This window comes from Canis aureus, chromosome 29, assembly GCF_053574225.1.
Source record: "Canis aureus isolate CA01 chromosome 29, VMU_Caureus_v.1.0, whole genome shotgun sequence".
NCBI classification, from domain to species: domain Eukaryota; kingdom Metazoa; phylum Chordata; class Mammalia; order Carnivora; family Canidae; genus Canis; species Canis aureus.
In genome coordinates this window covers 39,229,623-39,250,082 of record NC_135639.1, presented here as the reverse complement: position 1 = coordinate 39,250,082, position 20,460 = coordinate 39,229,623, and the positions used below count along the sequence as shown (strand labels likewise).

The window sequence follows — 20,460 nt, the reverse complement described above, 5'->3', positions numbered from 1 at the left end:
GACACCTATTTTAGACCCTAGTCCCATTCTTTATCCTAAGTCTGATTTTGCTTTACCCAAACTGTACAAATCTTCATTTGTACTTTTTATCTTGGCCTACATACTACTTTAGCATTAATTTTTCTAATATTGAAGAACTTAATCTGATATAATTTAGTTTGCTAAATTATATGTTTAATAATATATTGTGCTTTATGTCAAGTATTCAAGCATTAGTGTTTAAGAATGTTATTATTGTGAATACTCTGATTTTTTTTTCTGTATTTAAGTAGGTCTATGGAAGGTATTTATAAATTCTCTAATTCATAAGCCCATTAAAGACTCTGTTCTTCCTCTTCATTCTCCATTCTCTTCCTCCATGAATGAGTTGTAGTAGGTAAAAGAGAGAAAGAAAAAATAGTATCTGTATCTCTGATGTGGCATTTTAAAAATTCTACCACGTGGTTGTTACCTGTAGTTATTTGTTTATATCCCATAACAGAGTACATACAGGTTCCTTACTGGTAGAGATGATTTTCTTTTCCCCAGGACAGAACTTTAATTGAGGAGAGGGGGAAAATACAGAGGGGACCACAGAGGAAGGAGATACCTGGAACCCATGAAGCACCCAGCCTTGATGGGGGAGTGCAAATGGAGGGGACCTCTGTCTTTAAAGGCAGTACTACAACTGAGGACATGTGGAGTGGGGATGCTGGGAACTCATGGGGAGCCAAGCTGCATTCTAGCCCCAGGGTGCAAGGGTCCTGGGAATGAATGAAATTTTATTCATCAACAGACGTCCCTTGTAGCATATAGCTATCCAAGTTTGAATGAAGACATACTCAACCTTTTGTAAGTGGTAGTTATGATTCTACTCAAATATTTGTATTTTCATTTTAGGAGTAGGTCAAAAAAGTATGCAGTGGCATTTGGAAAAATCTAGGAAAGATTTTCTTGTGTAGACTTCCTCCCAACACACCTGTTAGAATTTCTGTAGTAGTGGGATTCTCAATGCTTCTGTTATAAAACCGGCAAGGTCCCCAGGTCCTCTGACAAATACAGTGGTTTGATGAAAGCTAAGTTGTTTTAATTGGTATATGACGCATGCTATATTAGAAACATTGTGGTGTAGAGCAATGATATGATACTGGTAACTTTGAGAATGCTCTTGTATGTGGCAGATAAGTGGGAAGAAGGCTCCAGGTAGAAAATTGTACCAGTGTCTAAGGGCACAGTTTGCTGCTGAGCTGTTATCAGCAGGCCAGGCTAGGCCTGGCATTCTAGAGATAATGTAGAACAGTCTACTAGGTTCCCATGCTGGGTGCTCTCTTGAGTAACTTTTTAGTAACCGAGAAAGACCAGTCCTTCTCAGAGACCAAAACAAGCATATAGTAGAGAAGCAGAGCAAACCAGATAGCTTATCCAGAGTATTGGGCAACATTTGAAGGAGCAGGTTTTAAGAATGTTCAAGAGCTGGCAAGCCAAGAATTCATCATCAGGGTCTTCAGGATAGTGGCACTGACAGAGAAAAGCCATGAATGACTGTTAACTAAAAGCAGGCAGAGTTATGAGTGCTTTCCTTTTATATTTTCTGCTGCTTCAGGGACATGTCATTGTAATGGTCTTAAGAATTTGAAGGTCTTAGTTGGAATGTCATCAGTGGGGAGAGTACATGTATACTGTAATCAAGCCACAAGCTCTGTGTTCTATCTCACCTAGGGCTTGCTATCCTGCATTTCATGTGGCACTGTAGCATAAACGTAAAAGTATTCTGGGGCAGTCCAGCTATGATGCACAGTTTTTATAAAAGTTGGAGGGGCTTGTCTGACAACCACCATCTTGCCCTATTTCATATTTTTTCTGAAAGCCAGGTCCTCCATAATCAGAACTTTTACCTCAGATATGCAAAAGCAATAAAAAATTTTTGAAATACTTGGAATATGCTGTGAGTTCATCATCTGTTGTTTCAGCTGCCAGATGAAATAACCTTTGGAGAAATAAACTTTACCAGAAAATATATATGTTTTAAAGTTTTCAAGGGTGGTTCGTTCTTTCAGTGAGAATTTTTAAACCCAGAGCATACAGATACTTGAAAAGAGGAAGTTAAGTTAATGAATAGATGACAGTAGTTCAAAGACAGTAAGAAACTCCAAAAGTTTTTTATATTTTAAAATATATAAAAACAGTCTACTGTATTGATGACTAAAATGATTGTCTTAAAATTTAAAATCTTAAAATAGGTTTATCATGTAGAATTAATATTTTTTTAAAAGATTTTCATTTATTTATTCATGAGAGACAGAGGGGGAGGGCAGAGACACAGGCAGAGGGAGAAGCAGGCTCCATGCAGGGAGCCCGACGTGGGACTTGATCCCGGGACTCTAGGATCAGGCCCCGGGCCAAAGGTGGCACTAAACCACTGAGCCACCTAGGCTTCCCGAATTAATATTTTACCCAGCAATCTTTTATGCTTTTCTGATGGTTCATCATGGAAAAAAATGTTGAAAACCCTTACTTACTGTATATTTAGCATGTTTATCCAAACTTCAGACTGCTGAAGAGAACATGGGAAATATAAGAAAATTTGAATGACTCTGTTTCAAAATCTTCTCTTTAGCTTTAGTTTCTTACAACAGTTATAGGCCCTTTAAAAAAAAAGATTTACTTATTTTAGAGACAGAGTATGTGTACATGTGCAGGAGTCAGGGGAGGGGCAGAGAGGGAGGGAGAGAGTTCTAGAATCCTTAAGCAGACTATTCTGAGCCCCTGAGATCAAATAGATCTTATTAGAGAGAGAGAGAGAGAGAGAGAGCGTGAGCGAGAGAGAGCACACAAACAGGGTGGAGAGGGAAAAGCAGGCTCCCCACTGAGCAGGGAGCCAGACATGGGGCTCTATCTCAATCAAGGTTCTGGGATCATGACCTGAGCCGAAGGCAGACACTTAACTGACTGAGCTACCCAGGCATCCCTCACATTGTCACTCTTACAGTGGGGAGTGGAAGGAGGCCCTAAAACTTTAACAGAGTAGAATTGTACATGTGTACAGTCCATGAAAAAAAGAGTTTTAATAATCTGGTTAAATGCTAGTGGATTCACAATTCTGCCAACTAACTGATACTCTAGGGAAAATTGGTGTCCCAGTGTACCTTGTTACTGTTGCTGCCAGCATTGTGCCAAACTGCTTGCCCTCTCTTTAATTTGCTTTTAAATCCAGTATTACAATAGACACTTCAGGCCAAGGATGATGAGCCTGACAGTAAATAAGGATTCATTTATCAGTGGAGTGAAGTGAATTGTTTGCCTTAGGATGTGGTTGGAGAACTCTGTTCCTGGCAGTATTAAGAAGAAACAGCCAGTGCTGCAATATTATGCAAGGATTCAGCTTTCTGTTGGGTTAGAATAGATGATCTTTGTCTCTCTTAATTCTGAGAATCATTGATATTTTTTGGAGCATCTTTAGCCATACTTGATTCTTAATAATCAGCTTGAAGTTCTTTGTTAATTTTAAAAATATACAGCCAACAATAGCCAAACTGTGGAAGGAGCCTTGGTGTCCATCGAAAAATGAATGGATAAAGAAGATGTGGTTTATGTATACAATGGAATATTCCTCAGCCATTAGAAACGACAAATACCCACCATTTGCTTCAACGTGGATGGAACTGGAGGGTATTATGCTGAGTGAACTAAGTCAATCGGAGAAGGACAAACATTATATGTTCTCATTCATTTGGGGAATATAAATAATAGTGAAAGGGAATATAAGGGAAGGGAGAAGAAATGTGTGGGAAATGCCAGAAAGGGAGACAGAACATAAAGACTCCTAACTCTGGGAAACGAACTAGGGGTGGTGGAAGGGGAGGAGAGTGGGGGGTGGGGGTGAATGGGTGACGGGCACTGAGGGGGCACTTGACGGGATGAGCACTGGGTGTTATTCTGCATGTTGGCAAATTGAACACCAATAAAAAATAAATTTATTATTAAATAAATAAATAAATAAATAAATAAATAAATAAATAAAATAAAAATATACAGCCAGACAAAAGAGGGTTTGATAATGTAAACAGATAATCCAAATGCTATCTGTAAGTATGTTTTCAGCTACAAGTAACAGAACAACCATGCAACCTGTCTTAAACAATGAAAATTTGCTAGCTCGTATAAAAGGAAGTCTATATTAAAGGAAAGATGGGTCTTAGAGTGGTTGATACAAATCAGAGACATTCTCAAGGACCCAGGTTCTGTTTGCTCTGTTTGGAATATACTTCATTATAGGCAGATTTCCCTGAATGTTGTAGCTGTTGTCAGTAGCATTCAGGACTGTACATAGCCTTGTACATGGGAGGAAGAAAGGAAGAAAAACTAGTTGCTCTCTCTAAGCATGAGAAGGTATTCCTGGATGTCTCCAGCAGATCTCACCATAAGTGGGCTCTTGCCAGGCAACCTACTATAGGGACAAAGGGTGAGTCACAAATGATGACTCTGGGGAGAGGGGAATACTGAAGAGAATTGGGGGTTCTTTTTATTTATTTAAACATTTTCTGGGATCCCTGGGTGGCTCAGTGGTTTGGTGCCTGCCTTTGGCCCAGGGCACGATCCTGGAGTCCCGGGATCGAGTCCCGCGTCGGGCTCCCAGCATGGAGCCTGCTTCTCCCTCTGCCTGTGTCTCTGCCCCTCTCTCTCTTTCTCTAACATAAATAAGTAAATAAAATCTTTAAAAAAATAAAGATTTTCTTTATTTATTCATGAGAGACACAGAGACAGAGGCAGAGACATAGGCAGAGGGAGAAGCAGGCTCCCTGCGTGGAGCTTGATGCAGGACTCTATCCCTGAACCCTGGGATCATGACCTGAGCCAAAGGCAGATGCTCAACCACTGAGCCACTCAGGCATCCTGAGAATTGGGGGTTCTGCTACCGAAAAGGAAGAAGGAACAGCAACCTGTCACATCCACTGTAGTCATTTTGTTATGATCTACTGATATAATGTCTGTTGTGCCACAAGTCTTTGCATTAGAACTATTTTTGATGCGGCCATATCAGATTATTATTATTATTTTTTTAAGTAGTGTGGTTTCCATCTTAAGATGGCAGAATAAAGCCAAATTTCAAAATATTCACTTTTTTAGATTTAGTGATATGAATAGCAAATTGGATAAAAACTGGCAGAAACATACCTACAGTTAATTTTTAAAAATGGTCATTGAGAGAAATGAAAGTTTCCGAGAATTCAGAGTATTTGGCTCAGAGTCATCCTTAAATCCAGCCTGTGCAGAAGCTCTCTGAGAGAAAAGGATAGTGATCAAAGTACTGCAAAATCCCTAATGTCTGTGAGGAGCATGAGTCAGTGTAGGCAATGCTGTAGGAACACTGGGAATTCCAGGTGACTGGAAGCCTTTGCCTGAGTATTTCTTTCATGTGATAAAAGCACACTGGAGATTATGAGTTTGGTATGTTTAGGCTGGGAGAGAAGTAGAGAAGGAAGATAGACTAGCCCTAAACCCTAGAGCTGATTATCTTCATCAGCACAGTGGGAGGTAGCAGAACACTTGGCAGAAGGGAACGTAGATCAGGCAAATCTGTTTGGAGAACAGTAAGTGGAAAAAAAGGCATAGAGTGAACTGCAGGTGACAGGACTGGGTAGGAGTGGAGAGTGGGTAGTCAGGATTTGGGGGAGAGGATTGACTGCAAAGGAAGAAGAGAACAACCTGGGCCAGACTCTTTCTGGTGGGGATGAACTTCCTCAAGGATTGAGGGAATTAATGTTTGGAGGAAAAGAATATATCCCTGGGAGAGAAACTCAGAGTTAGGGCTGCTTATAGCCCTAGTCGCAGCGGAGCTGGTTCCCTTCTCCTTTCACACTCAGTGAACAGCAGTTAGAACGCAGCTGGAAGGGGAGGGGCTCCCCTAGACTACACAGTAACACAGGCAGAGGTGCTCTAAAGAACAACCCTGTGAAGCTTGAACCAACAAGAGGGCATTGCAAGCCTGTGGCAGGATGGAGGGAAAGGTACAGTACATGCAGAAGAAGGATGCAGGATCTATTCTGGAAGAAATACTAATTTCCCTTCAAAATGCAGAGAATTCTTGAGTTAGCTATTAAGGAGTAGACTATTAAGAACCTGAGTTTCATAAAACAACAGGCTCAGAAATGATATAATAAAATAATGAAAAAAATAAAATAACAGAATGAGGTGAAAAGGGAAGAATACAGAGCCAAGGAGTCACATGGAGAACCAGTTTGCAGAACAAATAAATCAGAAGTAGCTAGGAACAGAATAGTCATGGCTGGAAAATGAACTTACTAACACAGCACAAGCTTGAGATATTCCCAGTGAGTGCAGAAGAAAAGGAAAGAAAGATTGAAACAGGTAAAAGTGATAGGTGTAAGATTGGACTTCCTGGAGGTGGAACTGAGCTAGAAGGGGTATGGGCCTTCCGTTTTCTTTACAAGTTCCTCTTGGCATCATCATGTGTCCGGCTGCAGAGAATTCTACTTTAGATATCACTCCTTTGGAAATATGTAACCACTGACAAATTGGTGAAAATGAATGTTCATGTTTTTCCTAGAAGAATACCAATGAGATGAAAGTTATATTTATAGCCTGAGAGACCAGGAAAATTCCCCTTTGAAGCAATTTGTTTCCTGGCATTGATACTGAAACTCCCCTCCCCGACCATGTGATAATTTCCTGTGCTCTGCTGGAACTGGTCTTTTGTTAAATGTTAAGTACTGACCTGCTGATCTTACAGCAAGCACTTTGCTGCTTTTCCTACCACCAGAAACCACTGTGTAAGACAGGTTTTATGGAGAAAAAATTTTGTGTGTGTATGTGTCAGATACCTGTGGTTAATCATTTACCTTTCCTACATTAAAAAAAATCTCTTAAGTAAGTCTGGGTGACAAGTTAGCATGAAAGAAGAGCAAACAGATCTAACATTTACTGTAATTTTCCTACATTAAAAAAAAATCTCTTAAGTAAGTCTGGGTGACAGGTTAGCATGAAAGAAGAGCAAACAGATCTACTAACATTTACTGTAATTGACTAGAAAAGTGAACTTTCATTCTTTGCCTGCTAGCAAGTATATGCTTTAGAATCTTTACATTGCAATTGCAGTCCATAGAGCAGAAATGGGTTGCTGGAACGGACTTGTCATGAATTATTCATTCACTATCTCGTTCCTTGGAAATCAGCTGGAGGAAGTAGTCCAATTTGATCACAGCAGTGGTATGCCAAGGGCTCCAGCAAGCCCTTACAAGTCCAGCTGTGGTGATGTGCTTCTGCTGGCTGCTGTAGGGCGGCAGCTGCTGTGCAGATGAACCCAGGAACATGCTGCTGGGGAGAGCTGCACTGAGGGCTCCCCAATGCGTCTTGCTGGAAAATGAAGCTTCAGGTAGGAGAAGTGTTCTGTCAGCAGTGGCCAGATTCTCACTGATTTTAGGGATGCTATTAGGTCTTAATGGAATTAATATATAAAACTAGAATTGTTCAAAGATACCTCACCATTGAGGTTCTCAACCAGAGAAGCTTAGCAGTTTAATTCCATTTTCAAGTATGTACTTTGTAACAAAACTGTTCCTTGAAATTGTGAAAAGTATTCTTAAGCCAAAGAAACATTTAAGTATATAAAGTATAAAGGAGTTTATATTATATCCTCCTGCTAGTATAAAAAATGTCTTTTATTGATGTGATGTTGCCCACTTAAATTTAAATCATGGAATTATGGCTTTGGAAAATCCTGGAGAAGGCAGGTTAGTTTATAATTCAAATGAGTACAGCTGCAGGCTCCACTTGCATTTTTTGGGGCAAGTATTGTTTTCAAAAGCTTCCTTGCTTAGTTCTTCTTGCTGGGAAGATTTTTTTAGTTTCTTATAGGATGGAAAATGCATAAAGATGGAACAGTAACAAAGGCTCTTAGTTCTGTTTCTTGGTATTATTGTGTGTGGTGTGTGTGTGTGTCTAAGCCAAGCATGTAATTCATTTGACAGGGACATTCTAATGTTTCCATTTGCATGTCTGCTTGATTTCATATCTCTCTCTCTCTCTCTTAACTTTGCTGAGGCTATGAGATGCCCTTGAGCTATAAGGGACAAAGATAGTGAAGATGAAAGGAAATCAGAACCTCAAGGCATCTGGACCAAATTGGATGTATGTATTTCACCATGAAATATCATTTATAGTTTTGAAACTCTTCACTGAACAAACATGTTGTGAACAGATATACTCTAAGCTGAGACCAGTAGTCTCCTGCACCATTTTCTCAAGCTCCACGAGAGTAGAAATTTTTTTTTTTTTTTTTAAGATTTTACCTACTTAGTGTATAAGCAGAGGGAAGAGCAGAGGGGGAGGGGGAGGGAGAGATAATCTCCAGTAGACTTTTAGCTAAGCACAAAGCCTGTTGTGGGGCTCCACCCCAAGACCCTGAGATCATGACCTGAGCCAAAACCAAGAGTCAGACACCCAACGACTGAGCCACCCAGGCACTCCAAGAGTAAGAATCTTTGTTTTGGTCATTGATCATTCCCAAGGGCTTAGAATGGTACCCGGCACACAGTATGTGGTCAGTAAATATGTTCCCTGACTGAATACATTCTATATTAAAGAAATTGAATAGTCTTTCTATAAAGGTTACTTGCGTATACAGCACTGTAGGAAGTGTTTACAGTGCTACAATTTCTATAATAACTTTTATAGCTAATGTATTCTGATTTGTATTGATAAAGATTTTTCAGCTATATACCCCTTAAGGGTGTATGGATTTATTAGATATATAGTTTTTAAATAGCAGAAATTAAAATCTGTTTATTTTACTGTTTGTATAGTTAAAGTTTTATTATTTTTTAAAGTTTTAAAAATATTAATGATGAATAAAAAGACCTTTAATGTTTTTTAGCATAACTTTATTTCATGTTCAAAAAAAAATGAAAATTGATGGAAAATTCATTTGGAAAAGATGGTATTCACTAATATATTTCTAGGAAAATAATCCCTCTACTCATGTCATGTTACATTTAACTATTTATTTATTTATTTATTTATTTATTTATTTATTTTTATAAATTTATTTTTTATTGGTGTTCAATTTGCCAACATATAGAATAACACCCAGTGCTAATCCCATCAAGTGCCCCCCTCAGTGCCCATCACCCAGTTACCCCCACCCCCCGCCCACCTCCCCTTCCACCACCCCTAGTTCGTTTCCCAGAGTTAGGAGTGTCTCATGGTCTATCTCCCTTTCTGATATTTCCCACTTATTTTTTCTCCTTTCCCCTTTATTCCCTTTCACTATTTTTTATATTCCCCAAATGAATGAGACCATGTAATGATTGTCCTTCTCCGATTGACTTATTTCACTCAGCATAATAACCTTCAGGTCCATCCACGTGGAAGCAAATGGTAGGTATTTGTCATTTCTAATGGCTGAGTAATATTCCATTGTATACATAGACCACATCTTCTTTATCCATTCATCTTTCAGTGGACACCAGGGCTCCTTCCACAGTTTGGCTACTGTGGACATTGCTGCTATAAACATCGGGGTGCAGGTGTCCTGGTGTTTCACTGCATCTGTATCTTTGGGATAAATCCCCAGCAGTGCAATTGCTGGGTCGTAGGGCAGGTCTATTTTTAACTCTTTGAGGAACCTCCACACAGTTTTCCAGAGTGGCTGCACCAGTTCACATTCTGACCAACAGTGCAAGAGGGTTCCCCTTTTTCCACATCCTCTCCAACATTTGTTGTTTCCTGCCTTGTTAATTTTCCCCATTCTCACTGGTGTGAGGTGGTATCTCATTGTGGTTTTGATGTGTATTTCCCTGATGGCCAGTGATGCGGAGCATTTTCTCATGTGCTTGTTGGCCATGTCTATGTCTTCCTCTGTGAGATTTCTGTTCATGTCTTTTGCCCATTTCATGATTGGATTGTTTGTTTCTTTGCTGTTGAGTTTAATAAGTTCTTTTTAGATCTTGGAAACTAGCCCTTTATCTGATACGTCATTTGCAAATATCTTCTCCCATTCTATAGGGTGTCTTTTAGTTTTGTTGACTGTTTCTTTTGCTGTGCTATTTATTTATTTATAGAGGTTTTATTTATTTATTCATGAGAGACACAGAGAGAGAGAGGCAGAGACACAGGCAGAGGAAGAAGCAGGCTCCCCACAAGGAGCCCGATGTGGAACTCGATCCTGGACCCTGGGATACCCTGAATGGAAGGCAGATGCTCAACCGCTGAGCCAGGCGTCCCTACATTAAACATTTAAAAAAGTATTAGTCTGTGTCAGAAGGGTTTTTAGAACTATAAACCTATTTATTCATATCTTTGGGGTAAGTTTAAAACTGCAGTATGTGTGGTGCTGAGTAGAACTAAAGAGGGCAGCATATTCCCCACAGATATACCACATTTAGAGCTCAGAGTTACCAGCTCTGTTAACTTCTCTGCCCTGCCCACTTCCATACAAGCCCGTATTATAAAGGACAAAATTGAAGTCCAGAGAATATAGATGAATGGCCAAGAAAAAATGAAGGAAGGAAGGAAGGAAGGAAGGAAGGAAGGAAGGAAGGAAGGAAGGAAGGAAGGAAGGAAGGAAGGAGAAAGAAAGAAAGAAAGAAAGAAAGAAAGAAAGAAAGAAAGAAAAAGAAAGAAAGAAGAAAGAAAGCTAGCTTAAAAAATGAAGCAGATAATCACATTACTATAAATTTGAACTGTATTTTACTGAAGACAACTATTGGTGCATTTTGCATAGCTTTAAATAAATTGCCTAGTCCATGTGTTGAAATACAGTTTTATAAGCTTTCCCCCCTAAAATTTTGTGATGTAATTGTTTTTTTCCTGACTTATAATTGTAATGACTGTGCTCTAAGTTTTATATATTAATTATATGTAATAATTATATTAATTATATATTAATCATTACATATATTATTACATATAATTACTATATAATAAATATATAATACAAATTATATTTATAAAATATAATATGGGGATCCCTGGGTGGCGCAGTGGTTTAGCGCCTGCCTTTGGCCCAGGGCGCGATCCTGGAGACCCGGGATCGAATCCCACGTTGGGCTCCCGGTGCATGGAGCCTGCTTCTCCCTCTGCCTATGTCTCTGCCTCTCTCTCTCTCTCTGTGTGACTATCATAAATAAAAATTTAAAAAAATTAAAAAAAATATAATATGTATATAATATATATAAATTTTATATTATAAAATATTATGTGCTGTATTTATTATTCCTTAAAAATACCTGAGTTTTATTTTTGAGATAAATATAGATTACTTAATAATTTTTTCTGAATTTTTCTGAATCCTTTTTATGAACTATATTAGTTTGCTTGGGCAGCCATAACAAAACGGTTCATGTGTGTGGAAACAGTCTCTCTCTCTCTCTCTCTCTCTCTCCCCTCCCTCTCCTTTCCTTTCCTTTCCCCTTCCTCCCTCATTCCTTTTACCCCTTTCTCCCTCTTCTCATAAGGCCCCCAGGCCTATTGGATGAGGGTCACTTATGACCTCATTTGACCTTACCTACCTCCTAAAGCTCCATTTCCAAATACAGTCACATTGTGGGTTAGGGCTTCAACATAGGAACTTTGGGGAGGGGGGCACAGTTCAGTCCAGAGCACTGACCAAGGCAATATTTTTTAAAGCAAGATTTCTAATAAATTTTTTTTGTTCTATCCTGTTTCGAGTTCACTCAGCTTCTTTAATCTGTAGGTTTATGTCTTTCTATGCACTTGGGAACATTTATTTTAGCTCAACTTGGGAATATTTTAACAAGCTTTTCTTCAGGTATTTTTCAGCACTGTACTTCTTCTCCTTTTTAGATTCCAGTGACATGACTGTTAAACCATTTGGTTTTGCTTCACAGGTTCCTGAGGTTTTGCCCTTTTTTTGTGTGTGTGTGCCCATTTTTAAAAATCCTTTTTCCCTCTCTGTTATTTAAGATTGAATACCTTCTATTTTTCTACTTTCTTTTTAAAAAATGCTTTCTATTTTTCTATCAACTTCTTGATTCTTTTCTTTTGTCATTACTGTTGAGTCCATTTTCTTTTCTTTTTTTAAAGATTTTATTTCTTTATTCATGAGAGACACAGACAGAGAGGCAGGACATAGGCAGAGGGAGAAGCAGGCTCCCTGTGGGTGAGCTCTTTGTGGGACTTGATTCCAGGACCCTGGGGTCATACCCTGAGTGGAAGGCAGGTACTCAACCTCTAAGCCACCCAGGTGTCCTGAGTCTATTTTCTATTTTAAGAGTTGTGAATGGTCATTTGAGCTGCCTCTAGTCTTTGCTAGATAATTTCAGCATCTCTGTCATCTTGTTATTACTATCATTTTGTTATTGATGTCCCATACTTTATTTTTAACCTGTTTCTATTTATATATGTAAAGTGTTTTTCTTGTATGTGGCATGTAGTTATATCTTGCTTTTATATCTAATTTGAAAATCTCTGCATTTTAGTGATGGTTTTTCATTCATATATATCCCAAACACATATACACATACATATATAAATATATACACATTGGTTCTGGTACTGATTCCAGTATGGGGAGTGTGGCTTCCCACATAGCACCAAGCAATTCTCAGGACACCAGCAGAATGAGAATTCAGCTCAATTCTACCACCTGTTGATAAGCATCAGATTCCACAGGTTAAGGGTTCAGTTCTAGCAGACTGCCCCTCTCACCTCCACCATTACCTTCCAACACCAGTCACAAGCCTAGGCTGTTACCCGTGCTTCTGACCAACAGGCTACAGATAGAGGTTCTCGTGACCCTTTTTGGACTTCAGGCACTAGTCACAACTCTATGTTGTTATCTGTACTTCTCATCTATTGGCTATAAATCAGAGTTTCTCACAAACCCCTACTTGGATCTGATTAATTTGCTAGAGTGGCTCACAAATCTCAGAGAAACATTTTACTTACTAGATCACCAGTTTATTGTAAAAGGATATATAATTCAGGAGCAGCCTGATAAATGGAAATGTTGCATAGGGCAAGTCATGGGAAAAGGGCATAGATCTCCCATGTCCTTTGCAGGAGCACCACTTTCCCTACTCCCCTACATGTTCACCCACCTGGAAGCTCTTCAAACTCTGTCCTTTTGGGTTTCTATGGAGGCTTTCTACATAAGATATGATTAATTGATTGATTAAATCATTAGCCATTGACGGTTGATTCAGCCTCCACCATTCTCCCTTAAAAATGCCACCTCTGTAATCACATGGCCCCATCTTTAACTGCATTCAAACTCCCCTCATTAACATAACAGAAGACACCCCTACCACTCTCAGGCCTAGGAAATTCTAAGGGTTTTGGGAACTGTGAGCCAGGAACTATATTTAATTATGCTGAGTGAAATAAGTCAATCGGAGAAGGACAAACATTATATGGTCTCATTCATTTGGGGAATATAAATAATAGTGAAAGGGAATAGAAGGGAAGGGAGAAGAAATGGGCGAGAAATATCAGAAAGGGAGACAGAACTTGAAGACTCGTAACTCTGGGAAACCAACTAGGGGTGGTGGAAGGGGAGGAGGGCGGGTGGTGGGGGTGAATGGGTGATGGGCAGTGAGGGGGGCACTTGACGGTATGAGCACTGGGTGTTATTCTGTATGTTGGCAAATTGAACACCAATAAAAAATAAATTTATTATTAAAAAAAAAGAACCTAAAAAATAAAAAAATAAAAACCAAATAGATATGAGAAATGTATATTTCTCATTTAGATGACAAATATACATTTCTTATAAATCACAATATCACACATAGACAGTTGTAAAAAATGATACTGAGAGATCTCATGTACCTTTACCTACTGTCACCCAATGGTAACAGCTTACAAAGCTCTAGTAAAATATCACAATCAGGATACTGACATTGATATAGTCAATATACATAGTAATTCTATCACCACAAGGATCTTTCAGTTGTCCTGTATAGCCACACCTACTTACCTCCTTAACCACAGACAACCATTAATCTATTCTCTTTTCTATAATTTTGTCAATTAAAGAATGTTCTATAAATGGAATCATACAATTTGTAAGCTTTTGGGACTGACTTTTTAAATTATGTATAATTCTCTTGAGATTTCCTTTTTGCTGAATAGTGTTACATGGTGCAGATACAGCACAGTGTTTAATTAAGTATTCACCTGTTTGAAAGACATTTGTTTCACTAAGCTATTATAAGCACCTACATACTTTTTAAAAAATTATCTATTTATTTTAGAAAGAGAGTGCACAGGTGTGTAGACAGTGAGAGTGGGAGGGGGAGAGGGAGAGGGACAAGCAGAGCTCAGCACTGAACCCTACCCAGGGCTCAATCCAACAACCCCAAGATCATGATTGGAGCTGAAATAAAAAATCGGATGCACAATTACTGAGCCACCCAGGCGGTCCTCCCCATCATGAACATATGTTTTCATTTCTCTGGGATAAATGCCCAGAAGAACAATGGCTATTTTGTATGGTAATTGCCTGTTTAATTTTTAAAGAAACTTCCATTGTTTTTCACAGTGAATAACAGTTTACATTCCTGCAAGCAACATACCCATGATCCAACTTCTCTGTATCCTCAACCAGAATTTGGTGATATCATTATTTTCTATTTGAATCATTCTAATAGATGTGTAGTGATATTTCATTACGGTTTAATTTCTGTTTCCCTAATGGCTAATGATGTTGAACATCTTTTTATTTTTTTTTGAACATCTTTTCATATGCTTATTTGCCACCTGTGTATCTGATTCATTCAAATACCTGTTCATGTCTTTTGCCCATTTTCTACTTGAGTTTTTTTTTTTTGCTGTTGAGTTTTTATAAGTTTTATATATTCTAACTAATCTTTAGTTAGATATGTGATTTACAAATATTTTCTCCCAGTTTGTAGTTTTTATTTTCATCCTCTTAATGGAGCAAAAGTTTTAAATTTTAGTTTATCATTTATCATTTTTTTTCTCTTATACATCAATCATATTTTAGATGCCAAGTATAAGAACTCTAAAGTTTTTCTTCTATTTTTTTAAAGTTTCACAGATTTTTGTTTTGTTTTGTTGCTTATTGTCCAGTGGCTCCAGCACCATTTGTTGAAGATTCTTTCTCCAAAATCAGTTGAGCACATTGTATGGGTCTGTTTCTGAACTCTCTGTCCTATTCCATTGATCTTTGTGTCTGTTTCTCTGCCAACACCACACAGTCTTGATTACTATAGTTATTTAATAGGTCTTGAAATCATGTAGACTTATTACTCCCACTTTAATCTCTTATTAAATTATTTTAGGTATTCTAATTTCTTTACCTATCCCTGTAAATTTAGAATAGTTTCTCTTTATCTACAAAATAATTGCTGTGGTTTTGATAGGAATTGGATTAAAACTGTATATCAGTTTGGGGGAGAGTTAATAACTTTCCTATGTTGAGTCTTCTAATCCATGAACACAGTGTGTTTCTCTGTTTATTATCTTCTGTGATTTCTTTTATCAGCATTTTAGTTAGCATTCATATCTTGCTTTGTTAGATTTGCACTGTAAGTATTAATTTTCAAGTCCTTTTGTTCATTGATATATAGAGAAATGCAATTAATTTTTTGTGTTTATTTTGTATCCTGTGATTTTGCTGAACTCACTTGTTCTAGGAGTTTTTTTGTTGATTAACCAAGCAGATGAAAGACATGTACTCAGAAAATTGTAAAGCACTGCTGAAAGAAAAGAAAGCAGATATAGATAAATATAAAGTATTTATACTTGTTCATGGGTTGGAAGACTTAATATTGTTTACCCAAAGTAAAACTTTCATCTTAAAATTCATATGGAATCTCAGGTGACCCAGAATAGCCAAAACAATTTTGAGAAAAAGGACAGACATTGATGGACTAAAAAAAGGACAGTTAGGAAGTGTTACACTTCCTAATTTCAGAATTTATTAAGAAGTTACAGTAATCAAAACATTGTAGTACTGGCATAAAGACATTTATGCCAATGGAATAGAATAGAAAGCCTAGAAATAAACTTTCACATATGTGCTCAAATGGTTTTTGAGTGCTAAATGATTTAAGAGTACTAAGATGATCAGTGGGGAAAGGACAGCCTTTTCAACAAATAGTGCTGGGAAAAACTAAATATCCACATGCAAAAGAATGAAGTGGGATTCTTACCTTACACTGCATACAAAAATTAACTCAAAATGTGTCAAGAGTCCTAACTAAACCAAGCGTAAAACTCTTGGAAAAAGAAAATAGAAGATTCATAACATTGGATTTGGCAAAGATTTATTGACACTAAAAGCACAGGTAATGAAAGTGAAAATAAATACACTGGCCTACATCAAAATTAAAAGCTTCTGTGCATCAACAGAGTGAAAAAATCTGTGGAATAGGAGACACATTTGCAAATCATATATCTGATAAGGAGTTAATATTCAGAATATGTATAGAACCCCTACAACATAACAACAACAAGTAACCTAAGGAAAAGGGGCAAAGGACTTGAATAGGCCAAACATTTCTCCAAAGATATATAAATGGTCAATATGCATATGAAAAATATTCACGGTTGCTAGGGTGAACTGCATTAGGGAAATGCAGCTCCAAACCACAATGAGATAGCAGCTTACACATCAAGTACCTACTAACCCTTGTGCCCTGTTGCTGGGAATGTAGATTGATACAGCCACTATGGAAAGCAGTATGATGGTTCCTCAAAAAATTAATAGAATTATCATATGATCCAGCAATTCCACTTTTGGGTATATATCCAAAAGAATTGAAAGCAGGGTCCTGAAGAGATATTTGGACATCTGTATTCATAACAGTATTATTCACAATGATCAAAAGATGGAAGCAACATAGTCGACCATTGATGGATGAATGAGTAAACAAAATATGGTATATACATACAATGGGATTTTCTTTAGCCTTTACAAAGGAATGAAATTCAGGCATATGCTACAACATCGATGAACCTTGAGGACATTATGCTAGGTAAAATTAGCCGGTCACAAAAAGATAAATATTGTATGATTCCACTTATATGAGGTATCTTAAGGTAGTCATTGGAACAGAAAGTAGAATGGTGGTTGCTAGGCAAGGAGAGACAGGGAAATGGGGATTGTTATTTAATGTGTTTAGAGTTTCAATTTTGCAAGGTGAAAAAATTCTAGAGACTGGTTGCTCAATAATGTAAATATTCTTAACAATACTGAACTGTACACTTAAGAATGGTTAAGATGATAAATTTTATGCTACATGTATTTTACTCCAATGAAAATTAAAAAAAAAGAAGAATGATGAGAATGGATATCATTGCCCTGTTCATAATCAGGGAAGAAGCATTCAGTCTTTCTTTCATCATTAGATATAATGTTACGTGTAGTTTTTTTTAATAGACACTCTTTATCAAATTGAAGAATTTCCTTTCTGTATTTTCTTTTTTTTTTTTTTTAAACATTTTTTTTTAAATTTTTATTTATTTATGATAGTCAGAGAGAGAGAGAGAGAGGCGCAGAGACACAGGCAGAGGGAGAAGCAGGCTCCATGCACCGGGAGCCCGATGTGGGATTCGATCCCGGGTCTCCAGGATCGCGCCCTGGGCCAAAGGCAGGCGCCAAACCGCTGCGCCACCCAGGGATCCCTCCTTTCTGTATTTTCATGTATTTATTGGCTATTTATATATCTTCTCTGGAGGAATGTCTCTTGAGATCCTTTGCTTATTTTATAAACATTATTTTTTATTGTTATAAGCAGTTTATTCTAGACATAAGTCCCTTATTAAATATATAATTTGCAAATATTTCCTCCAATTCTGTGGGTTTTCTTTTCATTCTTTGATTGTTGTACTTAAATCACATAAGTTTTTAATTTTGATGAAGTCTGATTTACTTTTTTTTTTTTTTTTTGCCACTATGGTTTCGGTCATGTCTAAGAAGGCTTTGCTTAACCGAAGGTCATTAAGATTTACTCCTATATTATATTGTAAGAACTGTGTAGTTTTAGGTCTTATATTTGCTTTGTGATCCATTTTGAGTTAACTTTGTGTATAGTGTGGGGAAGGGATCCACCTTCATTTTTTTGCAGTTGTCCCAAGCTTGTGTTGAAAAAACTATTATTTTTCCAGGTACTTGTTTTATACTCTTATTAAAAACTAGATAACCGGGATCCCTGGGTGGCGCAGCGGTTTAGCGCTTGCCTTTGGCCCAGGGCGTGATCCTGGAGACCCGGGATCGAGTCCCACGTCAGGCTCCCAGTGCATGGAGCCTGCTTCTCCTTCTGCCTGTGTCTCTGCCTCTCTCTCTCTCTCTCTCTCTCTCTGTGCCTATCATAAATAAATAAAAATTTAAAAAAATAAAAAAAATAAAAACTAGATAACCAAAAATGTAAAGGCTTACTTCTGGACTTCAAGTATTATTCCATTGTTTGGGCTATTCTTATATCACTAATTGCAATGAGTTGTGGTATCAGTATAGCTTTGTTCTTCCTTTTCAAGATTATTCTGGCTATAGTTGGTTCCATGTAATGAGTGTTATGATCAGCTCGTTAGTTGCTAAAAAGTCAACTGGATGTTTATAGGGATTGCCTTGAGTCTGTAGGTCAAACAGAAAGTTTTGCCATCCTAAAAATTTTAAGTCATCTCAATCATTAACAAAGGATGTTGTTCCATTTATTTAGGTCTTTCAACATCTTTCAAAAATATTTTGTAGTTTCACAGTATAAACTTTGCACTTATCTTGTTGAAGTTATTCCTAAGTATTTTATCTTTCTTGAGAATATTGTAAATGAGTTTTCTAAATTTTGTTTTTGAGTTGTTCATTTAGAGTGTGTAGAAATGCAAGTTATTTTTGTATATTGTTTTTGTCCTCAGAATTTTCTGTATACGAGATCATGTCATTTACAAAGATACTTTTACTTCTTTACCCAGCTAAATGTCTTTATTCTCTTTTTTCCCCCTAATTACCCTGCCTAGAATCCTCACTACAATGTTGAATAGAAGGTGAAAGAGTGAACAGCTTGTCTTGTTCCTAGTCTTACTGTAAAATCATTCTTTGATCATTGAGTGTGATATTAACTACTGTGGATTTATTGTAGATGTACTTTATCAGGTTGAGGAAGTTCTATCCCTAGTTTGTTGAGTGTTTTTATCAGGAAAGTTGTTTGATTTTGTCAAATGTTTATTGTATATATATTTAAAAATTCTTTTGATCTTGTGTCCTATATTGAATTTTGGCTATTTTAGTGTTACATTCCTAGTATAAATTCCACTTAGTCATAGTACATATCCTTTTTATCTGTTGCTGGATTTTTAAAAAGATTTTATGTATTTATTCATGAGAGACAGAGAGAGGGGGGGTCAGAGACACAGGCAGCGGGAGGAGCAGACTCCCTACAAGGAGACCGATGTGGGACTCCATTGCAGGACCCCCAGATCACAACCTGAGCCAAAGGCACACTCAACCAACCCAGGCACCCTCTGTTGCTGGATTTGGTTTGGTAGTATTTTGTTGAGAAATCTTGAGCCTATACTCATAAGTAATACCGGTATGCAGTTTTCTAAGGATGTCTTTGGTCTTTTTCTTTTTTTTTTTTTTAATATTTATTTATTTGAGAGAGAATGAGCAGGGGGGAGGGAAGGAGGGCAGAGTGAGAGGGAGAGAATCTCAAGCAGATTCCCTGCTGAGAGCAGAGCCCAACACAGGGCCTGACATTAGGACCCTGAGATCATGACCTGAACCAAAATCAAGAGTTGGCCACTCAACCAACTTAGCCACCCAGGTGCCCTTTTGTGGGAAGTTTTTGAATAGCTAATTGAATCTGGTTTATTCAGATTTTTTATCTCTTTTCTTTCTTTCTTTTAAAAAATTGTTATGTTTAGGTAGGCTTCATGCCCATTGTGGGACTTGAACTCATGACCCCAAAATCAAGAATCACACACCATCTACCACCAACTGAATCAGCCAGGCACCTCCTAGATTTCTTATTTCTTCTTGAGTCACTTTTGGTAGTTTGTGTCTGTCTCTGTAGGGTTTCCTCTTTACTTGTTTATTTTTTTGGTATAAAATAGTTCACAATATTCCTTTATAACCCTTTATATTTTTGAAAGCTTGGTAATACAAGCTCTTTTATTCCTAATTTTAGTGATTAGAGTTGTATTTTATTTTTTTACTTGGTGAAGCTACAGAAAAGTTTTTTGATTTAAAAAAAAAATCTTGTCAAAGAGCCAACTTTTGGTTTTGTTGTTTTTTCTCCATCAACTTTCTAGTCCTTACTAATATCTCCTTGTAATTTTTTCCTCTTTTGCTAATTTATGTATGCTTTGCTCTTTTCTTACCAGTGTCTTATTGTGGAAGTGATTTATTTATTCTTTATATTTATCAGCATTTACAGTTGTAAATATTTCTATAAGCACTATATTGGCTGCATTGAATAAGTTTGGAATTTTATGTTTTCATTTTTATTAATCTCACATTTTCTAATTTCCCTTGTGAGT

General features: G+C 37.3%; 1 protein-coding gene across 11 annotated transcripts in view; it reads left to right on the top strand.

The window, feature by feature from the left end:
* The window catches only part of MARCHF8 (membrane associated ring-CH-type finger 8), a 158,714-nt gene that overhangs the window by 103,209 nt on the left and 35,045 nt on the right, over window positions 1-20,460 (top strand). For 2 of the 11 annotated variants that reach the window (XM_077878558.1, XM_077878559.1), the window contains exon 3: window positions 8,041-8,127. The exons of the other annotated variants lie outside the window; for them this stretch is intronic. The gene's annotated coding sequence lies outside the window, so the exon portion shown is untranslated. The remainder of the gene's footprint in view (window positions 1-8,040; window positions 8,128-20,460) is intronic. 11 annotated transcript variants of the gene reach the window in all.